This window comes from Phoca vitulina, unplaced genomic scaffold, assembly GCF_004348235.1.
Source record: "Phoca vitulina isolate PV1807 unplaced genomic scaffold, GSC_HSeal_1.0 scaffold17, whole genome shotgun sequence".
Classification (NCBI taxonomy): Eukaryota; Metazoa; Chordata; class Mammalia; order Carnivora; family Phocidae; genus Phoca; species Phoca vitulina.
Genome location: NW_022589720.1, coordinates 25,370,462 through 25,391,349, shown reverse-complemented (window position 1 = coordinate 25,391,349; position 20,888 = coordinate 25,370,462). Strand labels below are relative to the sequence as shown.

Sequence of the window (20,888 nt, the reverse complement as noted above, 5' to 3'; positions counted from 1 at the left end):
TTGGCCACACACACCCTTATCCTTAAACTGAAGTCCTGGGGGTAGTTCACAGAAGAGAAATCTATAGTACAAGCAGGAACATGACCAATAGAGTATTTGAGTGTATATTTAATGAATGCCTACTATAGCCAAGAATATATATAAAGTTTTATTTATCCAACACACATTTATCAAGCACCCACTATGCGCCAGGCACTGCATGAGGTACTTTGCCATTATCATTCATCCTAAAAAGCACTTTCCAAAGTAGGAATAATTATTCTATTTTATAATGAAGAATTATAGGGTCAACAAGGTTGAATAAGCTGCTGGAAGTTATGGGAGTGAGTCACCATTCAAACCCTGCACGGCCTGCCTGACTCAGACTGCTGCAGGCTGGGGAAGAATGCAAAAGTTCTTACCCCTCTCCTGTTCATGCAGCATCAGGCTAGATGACCACTTTTCAAAAATGAAACACTTACTGTATAATTCCTTTTATATGATGTTCCAAAACAGGGAAAAAAAAAAATCTATGGGGATCTAGGTCAGGTTACCCTTGGGGAATATCACTTGGGAGCAAGTATGAAGGAATCTGCTAGGATGCTGAATATGTCTTGGTCTGGAGGTGGTTACACAGGTGTACACAGATGTATGATTTCACTTAGTATTTGTGCATTTCACAGTACATAAAATACACTTCAATGGGAACAATGAAAAAGTAAAAAATATTTAAATTAATTTGTTTAAAAAAAAAAAAGGAAAGTACTCACCAACCACTCTTCCAGCATGGTTGCTTGCTAGCCTAGAGCTTGTACACCCAAAGGAAGTTTGGGGAGCTCCCCCACCAACACTATGGCCAGTTGACCAAAGTTCCCCTGAGGCCAATGGGTGCCCTACGGCATTGTGGGGGGTATCTGGTTGTACTGAACTCATATAACTGGGGTAACTAGAGGATCACTGGGCTGCCCCGGCCCTGAGAGCCATGAATGTGGCTCTCCCTGGAAATCCGGTGCTGGCTGAGAAGAGATGGGGTTCAGAGCACTGGTTGTAGCCATCTGACTCCCAACCTCCCCTCTTCCTTCTCCACAATAGAGTTACAACTCTCTTTACTCAAATGCAAGACACTACCCAAAGGTCCTTTCCTAGTTTATTCACTCATTCAATAAACATGTGTCCAGCACCTACTATATGATGGCACTACTCTGAGCGCTGGGAATTCAGGAATAAACAAGATTGATAGGGCCGCTGTAAACACATGAAACAGACCATAAATAAGCAAAGAGTTAGATAGAGATGATAATTTCAGATAAGAAAAACAGGATGATGCCATACAGAGTGTTGGGTGAGGTTAATTTAGATATGATTAGGGATGAAATGGAACTATTTAGACAGGGACCTGAATGAAAAGGGACAGCTGGGCTAAAAATTCTGGTGCTGGAGGTTTCTTTCTTTTTTTTTTTTTTTAAGATTTATTTATTTATTCGAGAGAGAGAGAATGCATGTAGGAGCATGAGCCCAGGAGTCAGAGGGGCAGAGGGAGAGGGAAAGAGAATCTCAAGCAGTCTCCACACTGAGCATAGAGCCAGATGCAGGGCTCAATCTCATGACCTTGAGATCATGACCTGAGCCAAAACCAGGAGTCAGGCCGCTCAACTGACTGAGACACCCAGGCACCCCGGTGCTGGGAGTTTCAAGCAGACCAAAGGCCCTAAGGTCCAGATGAGTCTGAAGATCAAAACGTTCTCTTGATGTAGAAGTCCATCAGAGACAAGGGCCTACAACAGGTATGGCCCGGCCAGCAGCTCCCCAGGCTCGGTGCCAGGGCTGCCCCAGTCCTAGGACAGGCTGGCTCTGCAGAGCTGCCGGGGCCCGGTTGTCGCCTTTCTCCAAGATCCAAGACAGCACCTCTGCCTTTTCCTCCTTCCTCATCACTGCTAATCAACACCAAGGAATCCCACAGCTTCCCTCCAGCGGTGTGTGTGTGCAGAGAAATGGATCTGTGTTAGCCAGGGGTTTGTTTTTTGAGGTACCAATCTACATGAAAGAGTGCAAGGCTCTGTACAACCATCAAATGACGGCTACCACCACAAATACTATAAAATCCCGCAGATAGCTGGGCCTCCGGATTGGAATAAACTGGGAACATTTTGAAGAGAAAGACAGCCTTAGCAGGGATGAGAAAGAACATATGGACTGGGAAAAGAGGAACACTCTGCAAGGTGGGACCACAAAAGGAGTAATGCACATTGAGAAGCTATGAGTGTCAATCCTATTGGAGTAGAGTTGGCACAGAGGAAGAGTAAGCAATTCTTTGGAAAAGTAGGATGAAGCCAGATGGTAAAGGGCCCTAAATGAAGTCCAAGGAGTTTGGATTGTCCCATATGAAAAAGAAGACAGTGAAGTGTGGAAGATTTTTGAGCCAGGGCAGTTAAAATGGGAATGTCGGGGGTGATATGAACATGGGGCTAAAGAAGGAAGAAAGAAGAGCTAGAGGCTGGAAACACTGTAGAGGAGGTTTCTCTGATTGCTAAAATAAGAAGTGATACATTTCTAGAATATCAAAGTGACTGTCATATGGACTCGGCCCCAGCTGAGCTCTCTGTGCACATGTCTGGGTCCAACAGAGAGACCACTAGGAGTAATAAGGAGAAGAAAGATCCGTTCTGAACTTAAACCCACTGGGTCCAAGCAACTCTGTTGTAAAACCCATTTGCCTGCATTACATGCAGAGGAAACACAGTCGACTTTCCTTCTTTGCCGCTGATTACGGCACCACTGTGGAATTGTGTGGGCTCAAGGTGACCACCAAAAATAAACTCCTAGGCCTCAATGTACAACAAGAGAGGACACAGTACCCAGGAGAGAGAGGAGGCCACGACCCCAGCAGAGCAACGCTTGGTGAGAAACAGTACTCCGCAGAGACCACCAGGCCCTGGGTCGATCTTACTCCCTGTAAGTAGGAGAACAGAGACGTGCATTCTCATGGCCGCCATAGCAGAGAACAGAGATGGTGCAGAATCCCAAAATATGAAGAAGAACAGCAGGTAGAAGAATGGTAAGGGAATTGGCAAAGTAGATGCGGAATCCTACAGAAGCTCAGAATTGCAGGCCTAAGATGCCATGGAAGGGTCGGGGGTGCAGGATGGAAATGAGAAAAGTGGGGAATGGTGGGGACTCTATATGGAGCAAGATCAGTGGTTCCCACCCACCCCGTCTCACAGGAGGGAGTCATATCTTCTCTGGAGAAACTGGAGGGAGGACGGCATGTGTGCAAGCCTTGAGGAACAAACTGAATTGAGAAGCTGCGTCGAAGTCTGAACACTCATGCATAACAACCCTCCCCAGACCCTTCCCCTTCTAGGATTATTTGACTTTTAAAAGATTAAATGTAGACAAAAACACAAGTTAATTCCTTAAAATATATATTTTGTGGGGCACCTGGGTGGCTCAGTGGGTTAAGTGTCCGACTCTTGATTTCAGCTCAGGTCGTGAGATCGAGCCCCACATGGGGCTCACTGCTGCGCGTGGAGCCTGCTTAAGATTCTCTCTCTCCCTCTGCCCTTCCCCTACCCCTCATAAACATGTGTGCATGTGCTTTCTCAAAATAAAATAAAAATAAATAAGTATATAAATAAATAAATCACTATATACATATATAGTGTATATATATACATATATATGTATACATATATATATATTGTGTGTGTGTGTTTGCATGTGTATGAAACTCTAATCATAATGAAATAAAAGTAGCTATGTAAATAAACACTGACACAGCCCACTGACCCGGGGAGGGTGGGTGGTCACTTGTTCCCCTCTCTCTCACATGCACCTACCTAACAAAATTGTAGGAGAGGCAAGAGTTCACCTCCACCCTCTTGGGGTCTTCACTGACTCTGAGAATTAAACTGGCAGAAGACAGATGAAGAGGAGAAAAGCGTACAAATGTATTTAATGTAAGTTTTGCATGGCACGGCAGCTCTCATAAGGAAATGAAGACTCAAAGTAATTGCAAAACCTCCAGGCCTTTCTATTAGGTTGAAGTAGACGTAACTGCGGAAAAGTAACTCCGTTAAGTGGGGAGGCTAAAGAAAGATAAGAATTATTTGAACAAGGCCTATTTGTACAGAATTCTCTCAGTCTCAACTTCCTGTCTTGATGATAAGAACGTTACTTTCCTTCTGGTTTGGGAAAGACATCTTCCATATGGGGGGTTTTATCTTCTGCATTTAGGAAGAAAAAGGGGATAGTCAGAGTGCCCTTCTTGTACCGGCTCGGTTTTTTTTTTAAGTGCTTTTAGCTCAAAATAATTTTGATGTCAATTCCGAGGCATATTTTGGGATGACATAGTTTGGTCTCCTTCAAAATCGTGCTTAATATTCTAGGTAAACCAACCACCAATAAATAAATACAGCGTCCTCTGCGTCTCCATCCTCTCCCCCTTTAACAAAAGTTTTCATTCAGTTTTTGTGTCACTGAGGGAACTGGGCAATACGCCTGCAACGGGTTTGGGTTTCGATTCTCTGAGTTTTGGGAGGAGGAGAACTGTGAAAGAAGTATGAATTTTTAGAAGCAGGGAAATGTGAGGCTTTGCATGCAAATGCAGTTGGCTGTTTTGTTGGGTTTTGATATTTGGGGAAACTGTTAGCAAATCCTTGAAAATAAGTGATTTCCATCCTTTAAAAAATATATATATAATTCAAAAAGTTAACAAAAATAAGTGTTTACATTTAAGTGGAAGAGGAGGGAAGTTTTTTTGTTTTAATTTACAGCAATACAAGACTGCAGTTGCTTTCAAATAATAGGAGGGAGGTGAATTCATGTGCCTTTGTACAGGATAGGGTGGGGAATTGCTCCTTTTTAAAAAAAATTTATTTATTTTAAGTAATCTCTATATCCAACGTGGGGCTCAAACTCACAATCCCCGAGATCAAGAGTCACAAGCTCGTCCGACTGAGACAGCCAGGCGCCCTGGGAATTGCTCCTTTTATAGGAAAAATCCTAGAGGGAACCTTTGGATGTGAATGGACCCCATTCCCTACTCCAGGTCTTGCTCTGGAAGAAGCAGATGATACAAAATGAGCTTTTGGAGTGTCTGTAGGTAGACCAGAAAGGGACATGGTTTGGGGAGCAGACATAGAAGAGAAGAGAAAGAGTGAGGGAAACAGTTCGGTTGCGCTGGATGACCAGAGCTTGAGGAAGAGACAGGTAGGGAGAAAAACCTAGAGCCCTGGAGGGCTGGGGAGGACTGTTCAGTGGTTCCCTGCATGCACTGCACTGCGAACACCTCCAGGTTCTTCCAAAACTTCAGAAAAAGATATGTTCGGGCAGCAGGATATAATTTTGAAATGCTACCCAGTACAGTTCCTGTTCCCAGCACTTCCCACTTTCTGACCCTTATCGTTTCCCTGACTTCCCACTTTCCCAGCTACAGCATTCCACCAGGAGAAGGATGTTAGAGCAGAGCACAGGGCTCGCGTTCTTGGCTTTTGACTTTTAAAATCTTAGTAATCCAAGCATAAATTATAGATTTAAAACAATATGTCATGAGTCAAATCCTGTTCTTTCTGTCCCTACCCAAACCCCTGGAGATGTTCTCCAGACTAGGGAAAGGGAGAGTCAGAGAGGAATGAGATAAAAGTTCTCTTTAGTGTCTTTGAGAAGTTCCCCTGTGCCCTGTCCTCAGACCAGCCCTGGGGGATGATCTCCAGAGAGTTTGAGGATCTGAGGGCGAAGCAAACCAGTGACTAGCTAGCCAGGTGGGCAAGCTTCCAGAGGTCCTCTGTACCCCACAGGGTATAGATAAAGATGTCTGTGTGCCGAGGATGGCAGCCTCACTCATTTCTGGGACCCACCAAGGTGCCGCAGGACTCCTTGCCAAGAGTAGCCCAGATGTGGCGCTGGCAACCAGCAGATCTGGGCTTGCAGTCAAGGCAAGGAGATCTCATCAGCCATGATCTGGATAGACTGGACAGAACAAAGGACATCTCAACAAATACCAGTGTGAAGAAGCAAGAAAGACAAGAACCGGACATGACCAACTCTTAACCGAAGACCTGCATGGGCTGAAGAGGGGAAATAGGCTAGAACCCCCACCACCACCCTTGATGCTCTGACAGCATATAAGCCCACCCCACCTGTGCCCAGAATTTAGAATGGGAGAAAGAAGGAAGGGGAGAAATCATGAGTTTAACCTAAAATTGGCTAAGATGAAGTTTCTGCCACTAGACGGAACAAATGGTGATTGTTAAATACAATGATAGAAAGATCAAGAAAGTCACATTTCTCCTGAGCCTGAGTTTGTAGCACAAGAGCTGTACCTGTAACATACAAAGAAGAGGGGACAAGAAATAAAGGAAGAGGAGCAGAGTCACGTGCCAGGGACAGGGTGCGCACCGAGGGAGGTCCAGAGCCCCTGGTCAAGAGCATCTAGGCTGAAATAGGGAAGCAGACCGGAATGATTAGACCATAATTCTCTCCAGAAGATTTTTGGACAACTTAGCGAGACTACTGGAGATCCTCCAGCAAATAAAGTGACAGCAACCACCATTCCATTTGCATATTAAAGTGTCAGTGGTTTGGGGCACCTAGAGGTCTTGGAAACACCTAGCAGAGGGCATCTGATGAGAAAAGAAGTGCAAGCAAGCCCGGGGATGCTGGAGAGTTGGGAAGGGAGACGGTGCAATGTAACGGGGTGGTGCACCCTCTCCTTACGAGGAGACACTGGAAGCATCTATCCTCGCAGGATATGAGCCACATCCCTCAGACGTCGAGAAGTGAGAAAAAGCTAAGGGAGAGAAGTCATGCTTCACAGGCTTTGAGGAAGATGGAGAAAGTAGTTTCTCTTCTCCCTTTCCCACCCTGCTAAGAGTCTGGAAAGTTAGGTCTAAGGACAGAGAGGGAAGGAACCAGTCAGAATATTCACTCAGTGTTATGTGAGCCTGGCTTCAGTGAGAAGTAACATCAGATCAAAGAGCCAACAGCAATCAAAAGCAAAGAGCAAAATTCCTCTGTGGACAGCTGGAGACCAAAGTGGACAAACTGATAGGAATGTGGGGAGAGAGGGAGGGTTGTGTTTGCTCCTGAATGTGCAGGGCTATGCCCTACTCACCAGAATTTTCTTCTACCAAACAAGCTGCAACAGGCTTTTTTTTTTTTTCTATTTATCTGCTGAAATTAGCTTTCATAGTAGAACATTAAAAAGTTAATAATTTATAGTTCCCAAAGTTTAATACTTCTTCTCACTCAAGTAATTATAAATAAATATGAATTATATGTAAGGTCATATGCAATGAGTAACAGGAGTGTATTTAAGGAGGCTATTTAAATACAAACTACTAAACATTTTTCCCCTAGGGTGACTTTTCTGAACTTGGTAGTAGAGCTATTCTTAGATCAAACTTTCATTAGAAATTCTATGTCACCTTTTATAGAAGAATGCATTTTATAATAGCAAAAATATACATGCCATTTTTACTAGGTGAATAGCATAACTCCTCTTACTATCTATACCTGGCTTATTGAATGCTCTGTAAAATAGTGTGATTAGTTTCTAGTAAATATGCCATAACTTACGTCCGAATGAATGCTTTTCCCTTCAGAAGTCATCTTCTTAGAAGCTGTACGATTATCACAAAGACTCTGACATTGGTCAGAGTTAACTTCCAGAACTCCATTTTAAGAATAGCTGTCAGAGCTTAAAGCACAGTCTTTTATATGTCCCTGGTAACAGGAAATACTTAGCTTTTGAGGTCAATTTCTATTTGTAAAGAGCAAAAGAAGTCTCAGGTCCATGATTATATGAGTCATTAAAACATTCATAAAATGATATCTTTATATGGATCACTCACTAGCCCTGGTGGCAACTCAAAAAGAAAAAGAAGAAGAAGAAGAAGAAAAAGAATTGGAGTGTAAATGTGGTATTGCTGTATGAACAAGTACATAACCTCCCAAGGAGACTACCGTGGAGGACAGTCCATTTAGGTGTTGTATTGCTTAGTCAAACTTCTGGAGTGCTCTATACTTAACATGCATCCTATGTTGCTAGGTCTGTGATAATCAATGAAACCAATATGAAAATCCAATCCAAGCATTCTCCTCTTTAGCTGGGGCCCAACAATAAGCTTTACTTAGCTGGCTGACCATCACACCCCCAGGGAGACTGTGCACAGCATGAGCTCTATCAGGCAACAGGGTAGGCATAGTGATTGAACAGACAATCAAATACCGTCATGGTCTCTGCTGAAGCAAGAGCCCCACCTGCCAACAGCCCTACAAAGCCACTTAAACAGAGACCACAGGGCTGAGTGATGCCTGCATTGAGAAACCCAAATAATCCAATGCGGTAATACCTCAGTACTGGAGTTCAAGATAGCTATGAAGCTATCCAGGATAGCTATGTAGGATAGGGACCATCACAGAAACCTACAGACCAGGGGCAACATGACAATGCCACTTTATCTCATTCAGAACTATGATCTTTTCACATCACTCTATCTTTAGTAATTACATGTTGTTCAAAGCAGTTTCTTACTTTCAGTTTCAAACACGTAACTATGATTGAGGAACCAACACAGGTATATAGATTCTGGTATCTCTCTCTGTTTGTTGAAAGATCTACTTTTTGGTAACACCTTATGTGGACATCCTTGTCCCTCAGTGGCTTCTGCTAGGTTGTCAGGCCTGGACTGCAAGCATTAAGTAGTTCTGTTCTTTCACGGTGGTGAAAGACTTTATATTCCTTAATATGACAATGCTGAATTTAGAAAGTCACTTAGAAGTATATCTAACTATGTCAGACTGGGACAAAGAGCCAAATCGGGGCACCTGGCTGGCTCAGTCAATAGAGCATGCAACTCTTGATCCCCAGGTTGTGGGTTCAAGCCCCACGTCAGGTGTAGAGATTGCTGAAAAATAAAATCTTAAAAAAAAAAAAAAAAAGAACCAAATAAGGAAAACAGGGACCTAAACACAGAGGGACATAGCAAGGTGAAGAAATCAGCACCATCGTCTTTATTTTAATTATTTTTAATGAAAAACATGAATGAATAATTTTAAACGATTTAAAATTTAAATGATTTAAAAGTCATTGGTAAGTGATTTCTTCCCAAATATTTTTTTTCAACTTATTCTCTAAAAGAACTTCAACTCTTATAACCATTAAGCAAATTCAACAACTCTGCTGTTTTACTTCTCTGCTTTTTCTTGTTTTTTAGCCGTTGCTCAAAATTTACCTTTAAAGAAACTTCTGGAGACCCCTTATCCCATTATATTCTGCAAAAGTATATTCTCAGATTACTAATGTCTCTGCTCGAAAGATCTAGATCTTTTTTTAAAACAAGATATGTCTGGGGCACCTGGGTAGCTCAGTGGGTTAAGCGTCCGCCTTCAGCTCAGGTCATGATCCCAGCGTTCTGGAATCGAGCCCCGCATCGGGCTCCCTGCTCAGTGGGGAGTCTGCTTCTCCCTCTCCTGCTCCCCTTGCTTGTGCTCTCTCTCTCTGAAATAAGTAAACAAAAATCTTTTTAAAAAATTTTAAAAATAAAATGAGATATGTCTTCTATGAAATCAAACGTCTTCTCCAGTATAGTTTTGTAATAAAACTTGCCTGTTTTAAACACTCTACACAAATTTACATTTATTCAGGTCATTTATGTAATTTTTATCAATTCTTTGGTATTCTGACCCAAGGCTGGTTTAGTGGTTTACTCCTAGTACCTGTGAATGTGCCCTCATTTGGAAATAGGGTCTTTGCACAAATAATCAAGTTAAGATGAGATCATACTAAATTAGAGTGGGCTGTAAATGCAATAACTGGTGTCTTTCTAAGAGGAAAGAGATTTGGCTACAGAGACATGGAGAAGAGAGCCATGTGACGACCTAGGCAGAGACTGGAATGAAGTGTCTCCAAGCCAACGGCCACCACCTCGCTGGAAGGCCCAGAAGCTAGGAAAGGGTGAGGAGCTATTCTTCCGTGAAGCCGTCAGAGGTAGCACGATGCCTCTGACACCTTGATTTTGGACTTCTGGTTTCAGAACTGTGAGAGAATAAATTTCAGTTGCTTCAAGCCAGCCAGTCATTTGTTAAGGCAACCTGGGGACGCCAGCCTCACAGAGCTGGTGAGTAGAGGTGCTGGAGTTTGATTTCAGTTGCCTGCATCCCAAATATCAAGCATAACCCATAGTCCATGCTTTCAGCAGTGGTTTTGGTGGCCATCTGACTCCCCAACCTACTCAGGCTTGCTCCAGACTTCACAAGCCAATAGAAGTGTTAGGCCGGCTGAATTCAAGGTAAGAGCTACAGGTCCCCAAACTCTGTGTTATTGTCACTCAGGATTGATACATGGGGAGCTGTACAGAGTAATAGAAAGAATGCTAAAGAGTCAAGTCCAGAGACCAACAGTGATATCAACCAGAACAGTGCTGGGGCAAGTCATTTCACCTCTCTGGGCCTCAGGTTCCTGCTCTGCCAGCAGTCCAACTAAATATTCCCTGTGATTCCAGACAACTGTGTAACCAGCTGGCGGGACCCACCACAGGCTATTTTGATATTTTGATTTCACTTTTGTTGCTTTGTTTAGTCTGCAAGTTTTATCTTGATTATTCATTTTTTTTAAATGCTTTGGTCACATTCACATTTAAAAGTTTCTCTCTTGTATCTGTCTGTTCATTCCTAGGCATCAGAAATTAAAATAATGAAACTATTTTGATTTTATCCCAGTGGCACAGCATTTCTTGTTCCTTCTGAGGTGACAGCTCATAACTTTTAAGGAAGGACCCGAGCCGGAACAATGCGCTGGTAACCACAGCAGGTGCAACGGCAGGGCTGTTTCGAAATCAGAGCAATGAACCGTCTCCAAAATAAATATAGTATAGTGATTAGCTATTGAAACCATCCACCATGCCGAGGAATGTAAATACTGAAGTGGGTTGTTTTCCAGGATGACCTTTCTTTAAGAATGTAAAGCAGGCAAAAATGCATCTGCTTCTACAGCTGTGCCCGCCCCGAATCAGGCAAACTCTCCTGGTGACACGTCCTGTCCAATCTGACAGGTGTGGAACATAGACATTCTTAGCTACGAAGGACTATTTTCACTTTGACTTGCCCTTCGTTGTGTGTGCCCAAAAGAGTGCTATTTATAAAATGCTCTGGGGGCACCTGGGTGGCTCAGTCGTTAAGCATCTGCCTTCAGCTCAGGTCATGATCCCAGGGTCCTGGGATCGAACCCTACATCAGGCTCCCTGCTCCGCGGGAAGCCTGCTTCTCCCTCTCCCATTCCCCGTGCTTATGTTCCCTCTCTCGCTGTGTCTCTCTCTGTCAAATAAATAAATTTAAATAAATAAATAATAAATAAATAAATAAATAAATAAAATGCTCTGAAATAAAAGATTAAATACAATTGAGCTTTCGAGGCACCCTCCTAAACACTGGTTCTGTTTCTTCTCTTGAGGCTCCAGGAGCTGCAGTGGCTGCCACCGGGAAGACGAAGAAGAAGGTTATTGCCTGGGAGAAGAACACAGCAACCCGCGCTCTTCCTTCTAGTCTCCCCCGTGATTCTCTCCCAGACCTGGACGTGGAGGTCCCCATAGGCTCACAGCCTCACAAAGTCTTCCTTATGTCTTCCTAAATACACAGCCAGGATTGTTACCAACATTAGATTGTTGTTCTTACTTCCATCTTTTTTATTATTCTGGTGTGGGAGAATCTGATTTCCTGAGCTTCAGCGTGAGATGTCTGTGATTACATGTAACACACAAATGCGCACGCACATTAAATTGGGTTATCGATTGTCGTTGAATAAACAAGGAATGTTTCTTTAACTCTATAGGACATGCCAATAAAATTAATAAATACTGAGTGAGTCCTCTCAGCAAGGTAGTCTCAACAAAGTTTATTCTTTCAAAAGATAATTGATTCCAATTATGAAATGAATAAAGTCACAGGGATAAAAGGCACAGCATAGGGACACAGTCAGTGGTATTCTAATAGCCTTGTATGGTGACAGATGGGAGCTACACCTGTGTTGAGCATAGCATAGGATCTAGAGTTATCGAATCACTATGTTGTACACCTGAAACTAATGTGACATTGTGCGTCCACTACACTTCAATTAAAAGCAAGTAAATAAATAATAATATTAAAGAAAAAAGATGACTGATTCCAGAGCTAGCACTTAAAAGATGATTAAAGTGACTGCTAATTGGATATGAGGTTTCTTTTGGGGTGGTGAAAATGTTCTGGAATTAGTGGTGATTGTTGTACAACTTTGTGAATACACTAAATCCCACTGACCCACTGAATGGTACACTTTAAAAGGGGGAGTTTTAAAAAAGAAATTTTTTTTTGGCGCCTGGATGGCTGAGTCAGTTAAGCATCTGACTTCAGCTCAGGTCACGATCTCAGGGTCCTGGGATCGAGTCCTGTGTCGGGCTCTCTGCTCTGCGGGGAGTCTGCTTCTCCCTCTCCCTCTGTGTGCTCTCTCTCTTTCAAATAAATAAATAAAATCTTCTAAAAAATAAATAAATAAAAATAAATTTTTTAATTTAAATTCAATTAGCCAACATATAGTACTCATTAGTTTCAGATGTAATGTTCAATAATTTATCAGTTGCATATAAAACCCAGTGCTCATCATATCACATACCCTACTTAATGTCCATCACCCAGTTACCCCATCCCACCTCCCCTCCAGCAACCCTGTTTGTTTCCTATAGTTAGGAGTCTCTCATGGCTTTTCTCCCTCTCTGACGTCCCATTTAGTTTTCCCTCCCTTCCCCTCTGGTCCTCTGTGCTGTTTCTTAAATTCCACATATAAGCGAAACCATATGATAATTGTCTTTCTCTGATTGACTTATTTCACTTAGCATAATCCCCTCCAGTTCCAACCACGTCAATGTAAATGTAAGTTTCATTAAAAGGGTGAATTTTATGGTATGTGAATTGTATCTCAATTTCTTTAAAGATAGTTAAAGAGTAGCTAGTATGTGCCAGAGATCCTGCGCTAGGCACTAGCCCTTTGAGCCACCTACTACGTGTTAGAGCCTTTCCTGAGTCCTTTGCATCCATCCTCTTATTTAATCTGGATAACCTCCCTAGAGAGAGGAAGTATTAGTACCCCATTTTGCAGCTGAGGAAATGGATTTAGAGTCTCTTGCTTAAAATCACACATGTAAAACTGAGAGTTGCTGGGGGGGAGGAGCCTGGGGGGAGAGGGTAACTGGGTGATGGACATTAAGGAGGGCACGTGATGTAATGAGCACTGGGTGGTATATAGGACTGATGAATCACTGACCTCTACCTCTGAAACCAATAATACATTATACGTTAATCGAATTTAAATAAAAATTTAAAAAATAAAATAAAATAAAATCACACATGTAAAATTAGGCAGAATCATATGAAACTGCCATTTTGTAGGCTATTTTTGTGTTCAAACATCATCAGTTTCTTACAGCTCAATCTGATGAGTAGCTATATCTGCCCAAGTTCTTTTTTTTTTTTTTTTTTAAAGATTTTATTTATTTATTTGTCAGAGAGACAGAACACAAGCAGGGCGAGAGGCAGGCAGAGGGAGAAGCAGGCTCCCCGCCGAGCAAGGAGCCCGATGCGGGACTCGATCCCAGGACCCTGGGATCATGACCTGAGCCGAAGGCAGCCGCTTAACCGACTGAGCCACCCAGGCGTCCCTCTGCCCAAGTTCTTAACTGTGCACATGGGAAAACCACTCCGGGGAGACTAGGCAGTAAAGAACTATGAGATGGTGAGAGCCTAGTTCCCTGAATGACAATGCACACCAGAAAGGGCTTCCTGTGAACAACAAATAAGCTTCTATTGCACAAAGCCACAGCGAACTTGAGTTTTGTCTGCTATAACACTGGCACCACTCATCCTAACAAATATCCCAGGGCTGTGGAACGCCAGAGACTGTGTTCCTACCCGCTGGTAATTTGCCTCCTTCAAGAAGTTTAGAGCCTGGTTATAGATATGTGTTCAATGGACTAGAATATACCAGAATCAAAGATAGAAATGGCTAAGTTCCACAGAGTGGAACAAATGATAAATCACAGGGTTAATGTAACAGAGGACTCAAGAAACCAGTGGCTTAGCCTTTCAGCCAGATCCGCCATCTTCCAGGAATGCCCCAAGATGACCAACAAGAAGAAAAGAGGAAGGGTTCCGGCTATATGTTCTCTAGGCCTTCTGGAAAACATCGAGTTGTTCCTCTAGCCACATACATGCAAATTTATGAGAAAGGTGATATTGTGGACATCAAGGGAATGAGCACTGTTCAAAAAGGAATGCCCCACAAACGTTACCATGGCAAAACTGGAAGAGTCTACAATGGTTCCCAGCGTGCTGTTGGCATTGCTGTAAACAAACAAGTGAAGGGCAGGAGCCTTGCCAAGAGAATTGATGTACGTAGTGAGCATATTAAGCACTCTAAGAGCAAAGAGAGTTTGCTGAAGCGTCTGAAGGAAAATGAACAGAAAAAGAAGGAAGCCAAAGAGAAGGTACTTGGGTTCAACTGAAGGGCCAGGCTGCTCCACCCAAGAAGTAGGCTCTGTGAGAAGCAACAGAAAGGAGCCTGAGCTGCTGGAACACATTCCCTATGAATTTATGGCATGATTAGTGCAAAAAAATAAATAAATAAAAGACCTCTAGACTGTAAAATATTTCCCTTATTTGAGAAATGTGGTGCCTCCTCCCCCAAAGAAATATTTAAAGCAAGAACAAACAAAAAACAGTGGCTTCCCCAAATAAAGGGCTTATTCGTCCCACAAAGTAAGAAGCCCGGAAGTGTGCAGAGCAGGGCTGGAACCCTGTTTCCGGGATTCCGTTAGGGACCCCAGATATGCCTACCTTTCCATTCCACCATCCTTAGCATGTGGGCTTCTGAGAAAAAAGGGTAAGTCAAAAGACGAAGAAGGTGCATGCCAGTCAGAATTAATCTCCTTTTAAAGAGCTTCCTCTGAAGCCCCTCCCAGAAATGACCACAAGGCAGGAACTGTCAGTGGCTACGGTAGCTTCAGAGGAGAGCGTGAAATGTGAGTAAGATCGTCACACTTACCCCCGTACAAAATCGGAGTTCTGTTGGTAATGGAAAGTGGAAAAAGAACATTAGGTCACACGGTCTGCCTCACACAGGAAGAAAGGTCAAAAAACCTGAGCAGACAAAACATTGGCAAATGTCCACTACAAGGGGCAGCCAGAATTTGGACCCAGGTTTGATTGCCCCAGAGCCATGACTCTTAATCCCAAACCACGCTGACTCCTTTGTAGACATACAGTCTGGAAAAACATGCATACTATTTACCAGAATACAAGGGGAGCTCACTAGTTACCTATTGCTGCTATAACAAATAACCCCAAACTAGGTGACACAGCAACACAGATTTATTCTCTTACAGTTCTGGAGGCCACGAGTCTGAAATCATTCCCACTGAGCTTCAGTGCAAGGTGTTGGCAGGTATCTTTCCTTTTGGAGGTTTGGAAAGGAGAATATGTTTCCTGGTCGTACTAGCCTCCAGCTTCGGAAGGCCGCCCACGGTGCTTGGCCCCTGGCCCCCTCCTCGAGTCCCTGCAGTATCACATCTCCTGCTATAATCAATTCTGTAAGGATCCTTGTGATCCCATTTGCAGCCCATCTGGATAATCCAGGAAAACCTCCCCATTTCCAGATCCCAAGCTGAATCACAATGGCAAAGTCCTTCTTGCCATGTGAGGTACATTCACAGGTTCCAGGGATTAGGAGGTGGATATCCTTAGTGGCCATTATTCAGCCTGCCAGGAATGGTAAGTTATAAATTAATAAGTGCAAGAAAAAAAGGATGACAGCATTGGCAAGTGCCTTGAATAAAGAGCAAAATTAATATGTAGAATCTAAAAAAAAAGAAACAAAACAAACGAACAAACCAAAAACAAACAGACTCTTAAATACAGAGAACAAGCCAGTCTCGCCACAGGAAGGGGGGGTAGGTAAAATAGATGAAGAGGATTAAGAGGTACAAGCTTCTGGTTGAAAATAAATAAGTCATGAAGATGAAAAGTACAGCATAGAGAATATAGTCAATAATATTTTCATGACATTGCATGGTAACAGATGGAGATGACACTTATTGTGTGTGTAGAATTGTTGAATCAGTACGTTGTACACCCAAAACTAATATAACATTGTATGTCAAGTATACTTCAACAACAAATTGTTCTTAATTAAAAAAAAATTTTGGGCGCCTGGGTGGCTCAGTTGGTTAAGCGACTGCCTTCGGCTCAGGTCATGATCCTGGAGTCCCTGGATCGAGTCCCGCATCGGGCTCCCTGCTCGGCAGGGAGCCTGCTTCTCCCTATGACCCTCACCCCTCTCATGTGCTCTCTCTCTCTCTCTCTCATTCTCTCTGTCTCAAATAAATAAATAAAATCTTTAAAAAAAAAAAAAAAAATTTTAAGAGAGCACACGAAGAACCATAGGAATTTAGGTCAAAGAGAGATACTGCTTGGATAGTCAGAGAGAGGAGCATAGGGGCGCCTGGGTGGCTCAGTGGGTTGGGTGTCTGCCTTCAGCTCAGGTCATGGTCCCGGGGTCCTGGGATTGAGTCCGAGTGGAGTCAGGCTCCCTGCTCAGTGGGGAGCCTGCTTGTTCCTCTGCCTCTGCCCCTCCCCCACTCCCCCCACCCAACCCACTCACCCCCCCAGAACGTGTGTGCTTTCCCTTGCTCTCGCTCTATCTCTTTTGAATGAATAAATAAAATCTTAAAAAAAAAAAGAAATAGGAGCATAAGCGATTTGGAAATGAAAAAATAATACGGACATTTTAGGGAACCAAGTAAAATAATCTGGACTAAGAATAGGCTGGGTCAGAACTAGAAGGAAGAATCTGAGACCAAGAGACTTTGTTGGGGTTTATCTCCAAAGCTGGACAAAAGGAGATTCAAGATCACTCAGGCCCCTGGGGATGTCTGCTTACTAGCATTTTGTACCTGCTACACCCTTTTCAGCAGCAGCAGCAGCTCCAGCCCCTCTGAAGGCAGGGGACCCAGAGGCCAGGACTAGGAGGAGGCAGGAGAAGAAGCTGGAACACTCTCAAGTCGGTCCTGCTGTGCCCCTGAACTCACAGGACCCGAGAGGGAGTGCCTCAGTGGATTTGGTGCCCTAGGCCCCTTGCCTTCTCCTCCCCTAAACCCAGGCCTGGGGAGCTTCTAGATAAGCAAGGCTTGCTTAGGCCTTGAGGGGTACACCTAAACAAGGTCAAGTAGGACCTTTTAAGCTGTATACTTTATCAGCCTTCCTCCTACCGTGGCCCCTTACAAACACTTTAATTTCTGAGTCTAGACAATTGTGCTGAAGCAAGGCATTCCTTCACGCAGGGGAGCCCTCAAACAGAAGCTGAAAGGCTCCCACCATTTGCTTTAGGTTAACTTCCCTCAAAGTTCAAGTCCCTTAAAAATGCAAAAGGAGGCCCCTGCCTGCAGGATCCCTTCCTGCACCAGGGCCTGCCTGGCCTCAAGCAGGTTTCTTTGGGGACCAAGGGAGGTGTGTCGGAGGCCGGGCCCTCACACCTCTGTGTGACCTTCATCGTGTGGGCTGCCCCTGCATGCCTCACCTGTTAACGTGCTGGTAAAACAAAGCAAGTCGAAGAAGAAATAAGGGTTGACATTATCCAAGTCTACACAGGACTGTTTGTTTTCATTACTTTTAAGAACATGTAGCTTCTCCTGAGGAGGCTATCCCAGAGAAAGGACAAAGGGGTCCAAAAACGCAGGAGAAAGACAGAAGCCAGCGATGTTCCTGTTGCCCACAAAGATTGAGAAGAGGGGCCGGTCTGAAGGATTGCTGATTGGCCCTTGGGCAGAGTTTCTCAACCCCAACCCTACAGCCTACGGGGTGGAGTAATTCTCTGTGGTGGGGCTCTTCTGTGCATTGTAAAAGGCTTAGCAGCATCCCTGGCCTCTGCTGGATGCCAAGGACACCCCTCCCCCAGTCATGACAACCGAAAAACAGCTCCAAAGGTTGCCCAATATCCTCCAGGAGGCAGAACAGTCCCCATCTGAGAACTGCTGCTTTGGGGGGCTGTCAGTGCGTCAGCTGACTTAATCAAAGCAACTTTCCCATCGCAGGACATTCATTCCCCTGAATTCTGAATAAGAAGATGACATATCACAGTAACTCATTATTCTAGTCAACCTAAAATTATATCCAAAAGTATATTACAATGATATATTTTATATGTTATGTGGGAGCCCTGAGGCTGTGTAGGAGGAGGGAGCTAGGGGCCCTGCTATGCCCCTCACAGAGACTTCCGAGCACCACACACATCTCCATCCACAAAACTCACCTACAAATGTTCCCTCCTCCTTCCCTCTTGTCTGAAAATGATGCCAATGGCTACAACTAATAACCTTTTTTTTTTTTAAAGATTTTATTTATTTATTTGAGAGAGAGAGAAAAAACACAAGGTGGGGGCAGGGGGCAGAGGGAGAAGCAGGGGAGCCCGATGCCAGACTCAATCCCAGGATCCTTCGACTTGAGTTGAAGGTAGACGCTTAACCTACTGAGCCACCCAGGCGCCCCAACTAATAACCTTTTAAAATTTATAATGCAGGGAATTTATATATATAATTATAAATATTTATCTATCTATAGAGAAGCAAATAGAGAGCTAATATATGTCTTATTCCATTTGGCACAGCAATCTGGCTATAGCTCGCTTTCTCCAGGTACCAAAGGTCATCGTAAAATGGGTGTTGCTGGTACAGCTGCAGGTGCTTCCGCACACAGCATCTCTCAGGATGCCCACAGCAAGGCAGGAGAGTGATTAGTGTCATTTCTCGTGTGTCTGGCACCCATGATGGCCCCAGGGATAATAGGCCCCGCACTACCTCCGTCACGGGAGGGGATGTGCAGGACGCCTGGAGAGAAATCGCCAGTCAGGATCGCCCCCCTCTGCAGCTCCTGCACTCTGTGTCCTGGACTTTAAGGGCAGGGCATCGCTGAAAGGAGGCCAGGCTTTCCAGGCCCGTCTTCTCTCCTGCTTCGAGCCCCTGCCTTCCCCTACTGCTTCTGCCTGCAGCTGCCTCTGCAGCTCTCTCCTCCCAGAACTTCCATTTCAACTGCTTCAAGCCGGCCTCTGAGCATCCGTAAAGTACCTTCCCTGTGCCTTCCCTGTTGTCTTCCGTACAGCTGGTGGGGTGATGAGCTCTGCTAAAGAACAGAGATGGACCTTGCCTGGACTGTCCCCCCACGAATAAGCCTGGGGACAGGACTGCTATCTTGCAGACTCCTCACCAGAGTGGGAAAAACAAACTGCATCAGAAAGATAAATAGACAAAAAGCTATAATGAGAAAAAAGAGCATGATTTTGATTTAATAAAAGGTTCTTTCAAAACAAGCTGCTTTAAGGATTCTGTGTACTGTTTAAATTGGGCTGTCAATGTGCATTGTATTTCCTTCTGTGCCTCCTGTTGGTTTTTCCTACAGCCTCATCCCCAGTAAGATGGGGCCTGAAAGCTGAGCTACCCCCACCAGCTGTAAATTCCACCCTAACACCAAATTATAGGAGCACAGAGCCATATATCTTTGGACATTGAGTTAGTTCTATTAGTCAAAGTTCTCCAAAAAAAACACAACCAATAGGATGTGTGTGTGTGTGTGCACGCACATGTATGCATGCACGCACACACAGCAAGAGATAGAGAGAGTGAGAGAGAGAGAGATTTTAAGGAATTGGCTCACATGATTGTGGAGGCTACAAAGTCTGAAATCGGCAAGGCAGGCTGGAGATCCAGGGAAGAGCTCATGTTGCAGTCTTGAGTGCAAAGGCAGATGGGAGGCAGAATTCCCTCTTCCTTGGGGAACCTCTGTTTTTTGCTCTTAAGGCTTTCAACTGATTGGATGAGGCCCACCCATATTATGGAGGGTAATCTGCTTTACTCAAAGTCTACTTAGTGAAATGTTAATCACATCTGAAAATGCCTTCACAGCAACATCTAGACTGGTGTTTAACACAGTCATAAGCTAGCCGGGCTAATACATAAAACTGATCATCACTGTAGTCTTAAATTCCCACCTAGTGGAATAGAACTGGATTCAATAGGGCTTGAATCAGAGCGGAGGTTTAGGCAACTGCCTTCAGGGAGCCCCTCTGCAATGGTGTAGACTTGGAGAACCCAACTGGATAAATGGTAGATTCTGCCTGCCACATGCCTTCCCCATTCTCATCTTGTTCATGTTTGTTCTAAAACTATAACTCCCAGGGCACCTGGATGGCTCAGTCAGTTAAACGTCTGCCTTCGGCTTGGGTCATGATCTGAGGGTCCTGGGATCGAGCCCTACATCAGGTTCCCTGTTCAGTGGGGAGTCTGCTTGTCCCTCTCCCTCTGATCCTTCTTCCTGTTTGTGCTCTTTCTCTGTCTCAAATAAATAAAAATAGATAAATAAAACTATAACTCCTCCTGGAGTCCACAATTTCCTTCCCCTCTATGAGGGCTTGCTGGGTTTTGTCACTAATTCAAAGTTAGGAGTGTTGGCTAGACCCCTCAAATGGGTCTAGGACAAAAATTATTTCAGTGGCAATGTGAGGAACCTGGAGATGATAGATGATAGATAGATAGATAGATAGATAGATAGATAGATAGATAGATAGATGATAGATAGATAGATAGATATTCAGTATAGGCACTAAACAACAATACAATCCTAGAATAAACATGAATCAGACTTGTCAATAGGCCAGCATTCAGGTCCTGTTATCCCACCTCTCCTGCCATATCCATCTATATGACATCAGTTAAGCTAGAGGCCTTGGAGGCCCTTTTCCCTCCTCTGTAAAAATACCAATGGAGAGGACAGAGGACATCTGTAGGTGGATTCTCTATCCCTTCCACTTACAAACAAATTCTGTTCTAGTTCTAGACAGT

At 43.9% G+C, this 20,888-nt stretch overlaps 1 pseudogene across 1 annotated transcript; it reads left to right on the top strand.

Annotated features, from left to right (window-relative positions):
• Positions 1 to 13,649: 13,649 nt before the first annotated feature.
• LOC116639087 lies at positions 13,650 to 14,604 on the top strand (annotated as a pseudogene). Its single transcript, XR_004300765.1, has one exon. The product of XR_004300765.1 is annotated as a 60S ribosomal protein L21-like (transcript).
• Positions 14,605 to 20,888: the final 6,284 nt, after the last annotated feature.